Source organism: Bemisia tabaci, chromosome 5, assembly GCF_918797505.1.
Source record: "Bemisia tabaci chromosome 5, PGI_BMITA_v3".
Classification (NCBI taxonomy): Eukaryota; Metazoa; Arthropoda; class Insecta; order Hemiptera; family Aleyrodidae; genus Bemisia; species Bemisia tabaci.
In genome coordinates, this window is record NC_092797.1 from 19,821,595 (window position 1) to 19,827,950 (window position 6,356).

At 44.1% G+C, this 6,356-nt stretch overlaps 1 protein-coding gene across 2 annotated transcripts in view; it reads left to right on the forward strand.

The window, feature by feature from the left end:
- Window positions 1-6,356, forward strand: part of kst (spectrin beta chain, non-erythrocytic 5 kst) — a 161,528-nt gene that overhangs the window by 30,471 nt on the left and 124,701 nt on the right. The gene's annotated exons all lie outside the window — the stretch shown is intronic.

The following is a 6,356-nucleotide window of genomic DNA, read 5'->3' on the forward strand; positions in this document are numbered from 1 at the left end:
GTAACAACCTCGGTTACATTTGCGATGGCAGCGATCACTGGTAAAAAAATCCTCTTGTTTCAAGAGTGCAGTTTCTTGTCGCCAGATTTAAGAGTCTGGACTCTTGTTTCAATGCAAAATCCGCTTGAAACAAGAGGTCAAGACTCTTAAATCCGGCGACAAGAAACTTCACTCTTTAGTCAATGCACCGCGGCATCGGTCCAAGAGGTTTTTTTTACCAGTGATACATTCCCTCATCCCTGCGTGCAAGTATGAAGATCTTCCTGGAGCGTCCATCATGTACCATGAGGACGCGAAGAAAAGCGCGGTTCGGATCCCGGGAGAAGGGCGACTCATGGGTATCGGTGCGCGGGTCCCGGGTCCGATCCACCGGGGCCGGGTCGAATGTCGGATTACCATATCATCATAGAAATTGGATTTGCCAAGTTGCATAACCCGCCCGGCCCGGCCGCGGCCATAATGGAGCTCGTTCCGCCGCGCGCCAAGCCGCATCCGACGAGCCTCTAATAATAACATGAGGATGCTCCATCTTCACCAAGTTGCCGATCCAGTAGCTTCCAGCGTGCCCTGTGACGTGTGTTTTCGTCCCGGCTGGCAACACTGTGCGGACTCTGAAATATTCGCCCGTGGACAGGAACGAGGAACGCGGAACGCTGCAGAAACAGCGCCCGCGTTGGGGCTGGGGCGTTGGGCTACGACCCCACTGGCGCGGAGCTGCTGAAACGAGCTCGCTTCGTTGTCGGATGGACGAGCCGTTTTTCCGTGAATGATAAATGGAAGAAATGATGACGCACACCAATTACACGAAGTAAATGGTCCGCGGGCTGATTATTGAAATTGATAGACAAAGCGATAGACAAAAAAGACATGGGAAGTATGGAGCGATCCTTTTGGTTGAAATGGGTGGTTCTTATAAACTAAGGGAGAAAATTCTGGACTAACTTTAGGGCCCATCATGGGTTGCCGTTAGTTAGTCTATTACCTATCTCCTTTGTCCATCGCAACCACCCGATTTCACCAACAGGATCCCTCCTTAACCTTTATATCTTCTTTGTCTATGACTTTGTCTATCAATTTCAATAATCGGCTCGCAGTTGTAGATCGCCGTTGGGCACAATAGTCATACGTGGACAAAGAGCCCGAGAGACTTGAACGCTCAACTAAGAAAAACAACCACCAGGCCTTGGTCAATCGCAACCGCCCACTCTCTTGGATAGGATTGCTCAATTTTCCCTCAACTGAGGACGATTTCTTTGTATACGAATTTCGTTTTAAACTCCCTGACACCATCCTTTGACCAGGCGTTCCGTTTGTCTCTTCCCAGGAGGAACCCTGCCAAGCATCTCTCCTGGCAGCTTTTCTTCCGTCATGAGGTTGACATGCCCTTGCCAGAATAGCTGTTAGGTCATGATGCATAACACGATGCCATTTTCAAAATCCATGATCTGACGAACTCCTTCCATTGCCGACTCGATTCTTAAAAAATTCTTAGAAACATCCAATGAGTACAATCCTTAGTACTGCAACATTTAGATTAGTTACCTAATTTATTGAGGTATTACCACAATGTTTTAGAAATGCTTACATCATCCAACAACGCCTTGATTTTTTGTTTTCTGCAGACTCTACGTCGTTTTACTTATAGAGTTGCACAATGTTAACCGACCATGCGAACATGATGTATCCCTCGAAATTTCTGCAAGTCTGAAGAGTATCTTCGCATACAGAAGCGGTCCAGACAAGAGAGCGGAAAGTGGAAGGGCGGCGATAATCATAATTATTATGAAAACGAACTTCGTGAGGTTTAAGGGGGGCGTCGACGGTCACGTTCTTTCGTTCTGGAGCCCGGGTTCTTCGTCTCTCTCTCTTCGGGAACTTTCGTGCAAAATTTGAAGCTGAAAACGTTTTAAATTAACAGCGATACTCAATGAAAATTGGAAAGAAATCTCACTGCACCAGTCATCCACTTTGGCGCGGTTAATTCAATCTGGCCTTGTTTTGAGGAGCCGGACCAAGCATCCATCGCCTTGTAAAAAGCAAAAGCAGTTAGCGCTCTCCTCTTTGCCGTCCAACAAAAAGATCCGTAGTACGCAAAACACGCAATTTAGCAAATCCTCACGGAAAAAATTAAATTGCTACAAAAAGTGACTGCAGTGTTTCAACGTAGATTTTACAACAAAAAAATGCTACTTTAACAACTATTGTAAGCTAATTTAACCACAGGGATAGTTGCATCGAGATCTTTCAGAATAAATTGTTTATTTCAGAATCCGTGATCCAAAATTAATTCATTCAATAGAGGGTTAATCGGGGATTTTAGTCTGAAATTATTTCGAAATACCTTCGTTAATTAAAAATATGTGTACAAAAATTGAGCATGGACGTGTCTGTAATCACTTATCCAGTAAATACTGCAGTTTACTCCACTTTTTTTCAACCTCTGAAATCGAAAGAGATACATTAAATAATGACATAAACCAATTTTATTCTCGTACATCGTAACCTGACATCCAGCGTCATACTCAAGTGAACGCATCCTTATTCGTTAAACTTCTGAAAAATTTAAAAATTACCGGAACGTCATGTTTGAAAGGTTTGACAGAACTTAACATAAACAAAATCATCTTGCTCAGAGAAGACTGCGGTGCATATTGTTGAATCATTCGCCATATCCAGCCACCTATATGGACGGTGTAAGTCGGCAATCATATAACTCGGTTTGTATGACGTCGCAGACTTCCTATCATACTTTATTTTTTAAATGGAAAACTACTCAACGGCAATTCTTTAAACCTCCCTTGATTTTTCTTCTCTTTGCGAAGAAAATTCTTCATAAACAACTTCAAGGAATGATGTCAATTTGTTCTCCTCTAAAAAAATAACATAGAGGCGGAGATTTTCAGACACCGCAAACGAGATATGTAATTTCGGACTTACGCCGTCGATATGTTACTTTTTAGTTACTTCCTCGCTTATGGGAATAACGTGGTTATACGTAAACGAGTGGCGTAGACGTAGGTGTAGCAGACTGTGAAGACTTTACGCATCGCGATGTGTTCGTAATTTTTCCGTGCATTCTGCAAAGAACAACGGGCATTCACCTTGTATCTGGGTCCCCGCTGTGTGTTGTACTGACCGGAAAGAATGATGTGGGTTTTGGGTGGTGCCCCCGGGGGATTGACCGGGATTCGTAGCAGAGGCTCTCCGCAGCGTGAGTAGAGCCGACTCATCAACGGACACCGTTGCGTCGGTGGTTTGACCCGCGAACACGGCCGCTTCCCGCTTTTTGGTCAATGAAAATGATACTCTTACGAAGAGTTGAATGGGACTGTTGCAAACTTCAGCTAAAGCAAGAAGAAGAGCCAGGGTGTCTACAATTCCGGAATTTCCGGAAATAGTACTGATTTTTTAAGGGCGGTCCGGAAGTACCGAAAAAGTGCAGAAATTCCGCAAGAAGGTCCGGATTTTTTTTTCATTTTTCGTCATTGTGGTCGCAATTAGAGCGAGAAATGCTAATGTTTGAAATTTTTCGAATTTCGTTAATTGGCGGTACTGAAACAGCACTGAGTTTTTCTGTAGAAGAGGTACTGAATCCCTTGGGTATGTGCTGAAAAAGTACTGTAACCTGTTTTAGTAGACACCCTGAAGGAAATTGCCTAATAATCACGATGAGTGCATTGGGAAAGTCTGAAATACATTCCTAACTTCACAATCTGCGTAAGAAATATGTGTTTTTTAAAGCGCCCTGCTTCGAAAACGAGTCCACGGCACATGTGAACATTTCGTAAGAGCAGTCGTTCCATCCAACCCGTGTGAACTAGGATGCTAAGCAATATTCAACATGGCCGACGCAAATCCGCCAAAACCCACGTGACGATACACGATTTTATCAACCGGCGTGTTTATTGTTTATATTTACATTCTCTTTGCGTTGATAAAGACCATGGTGCTTCCCCACGATTTGCGCGCGGAAGCGTCATTCATGCTGAGTTTGCGTAGCATTCTAGTGTGTAAGGGTTGATTGGAACAAAACCTCTCACGAAAGTTCACCTGTGCCGTAGTATTGTTTTTGTAGCGGGGAGCTTAAAAAAACTACTATTTCTTGCGCTGATTGTAAAGTTAGAAGTGTACTTCAAACAGTCCAAATGCGCTTATCGTTATTTTTGAGCCATTCTCTACACGAAGTAGTTAATCTTTTCGCTGTATTTGAACAGGGTGTCTTCAAGTCCGGAATTTCCGGAAATAGTACTGATTTTTTAAGGGCGGTCAGGAAGTCCTGAAAAAGTGCGGAAATCCCGCAAGAAGGCCCGGAATTTTTTTCATTCTTTGGTCATTTTTGTCGCAATTTGAGCGAGAAATTTAAATTTTTGACATTTTTCGAATTTTGTCAAATGAAGGTACTGGAAAAGTGCTGAATTTTTCTGTTGAGGAGGTACTGCATTTTTTAGTTATGTGCTGAAAAAGTACTAATGTTTTGGCAGCCTGTTTTAGTAGACACCCTGGTTGAATGGAACAAAACCTCTTACGAAAGTTCACCTGTGCCGTAGTATCGTTTTTGAAGCGGGTAGCTTAAAAAAAAACTATTGTTTCTAGCGCTGATTGTAAAGTTAGGAGTGTACTTCAAACTTTCCTTATGTGCTCATCGTTATTTTTGAGCCATTTTCTACACGAAGTAGCCACTCTTTTCGCTGTATCTGAAGTTTGCAACAGGTCCATGCCTTTATCAGTAGGCGAAAACATTAACGAGCCTCTGAGGTCTCTTTTGGACTCGGAGACACAATCCATTCTAAGTTTGTAAAGTTGTGTTGGCTACGTAGTCCCGAGCGTGAATGTCAAAGGAGGAGAGTGCGTTGACTCGTACGTTGCTCGACGGAAGACGGACGTGGGCCGAGTGTGCGGCTCCGGGCTCAGCTCCTCCGTGGAATGGAATGGCACGGAATGCCATTGCGTGGCACCGGGAAGCCGCCGCACAGTGAACCCAACAAGCCCAAACTAAACCGAATCTTCAAAAGCTCATCTCTTCCTCAATACGAAACCTACAAGTTTCGAAGTGGTTCTATTGGTTTCCTCAGAAAGTTTTCTTCGAGAAGCACCCTTTAAAACCTAAACAGGGTGTCCAGCATCAGGATTTTCCCGATTCTATCAGGATTTGAGGTCAATCAGGATGTAATCCCGATTTCGTCAGGATTTGAGGAAAAACCGGTCGTAAAAATCAGGATTTGAGAAAACTCGACCGTCAGATCGGATTTTTTCATCGAGCTATCAATTCTGGAGTTTTGTTTGCGCGTACGCTCATGCAGAAATTTCAATTTTTCTCCGCAGAAAATCAGGTTTTGGAAAAACTATGAAATCAAGATTTTGCAGTCTAAAATCGGGATAAATCATGATTTCATCCAAGGTTTCTACAAGTCCGGAAATAGTATTGATTTTTTAAGGGCGGTCCGGAAGTACTGAAAAAGTGCGGAAATTCTGAAGAAGGTCCAGAATTTTTTTCAATTTTTTTTTTTTGTCATTTTTGTCGCAATTCGAGCGAGCTATTCGATTTTTTAAATTTTTCAAATCTCGTCAAATGAAGGTACTGAAAAAGTGCTGGACTCTTCTATTGAGGAGGTACTGAATTTCTTGGGAATGCACTGAAAAAGTACTGTTAAAGGACTGATTTTTAGCCAGCCTGTTTTAGTAAACACCCGGTTTCATCAGGATTTCCCAAAATGGAAAAAAAACTAGACACCCTGTTTAAGTGCATCAAAATAAACGTCAAAATTAGCATGTCTAAGTCGAATTTTTTTGTCCGATTTTTTTCGATGGTTCGTTCCACAGTGCGGGAGCGGCGCGGCAACGAAAACCCGGCTGCGGAGCACGAGCATCCACAGAATCCACACACGGTGCCGGAGCTGGACCAGTCGGACGAGATGAGCGACTCGGCTCGGGCGTCTAGCCGGGCCCTCGGGCGAGCGGGACCCGGGATTATTAGTATCATCCCTCGACCTTGATCAGCCTCCTTGCCCCCCATCCCCCTCAGCCACCCCCCCCCCTGCCCCGTGCTTCTTTGCGTTACGTGGGCCACCTCTTTCCAACCGCCGCGCCGCACGGTGGATCGAGTCAATAGGAGAGGTCGGACAGAATTTGGTAACTTTAAACGCTCATAACTCTGTTTATACACATCTTTGAGGTTCTAAAAGTGGTTCCATTGTTTCCCTCGTGAAATTTCCTTCTAGGTGCATCCATTGAAGTTGAAAATGTGACGAAATAAACATCAAAATTTGCATGTCCGACCTCTCTAATTGACTCGCTCCTTTGTGCGCCGCCCCGCGCTGCCACACCTCTCCGAGTCAAGCGTCCGCTGTTGCTTATTT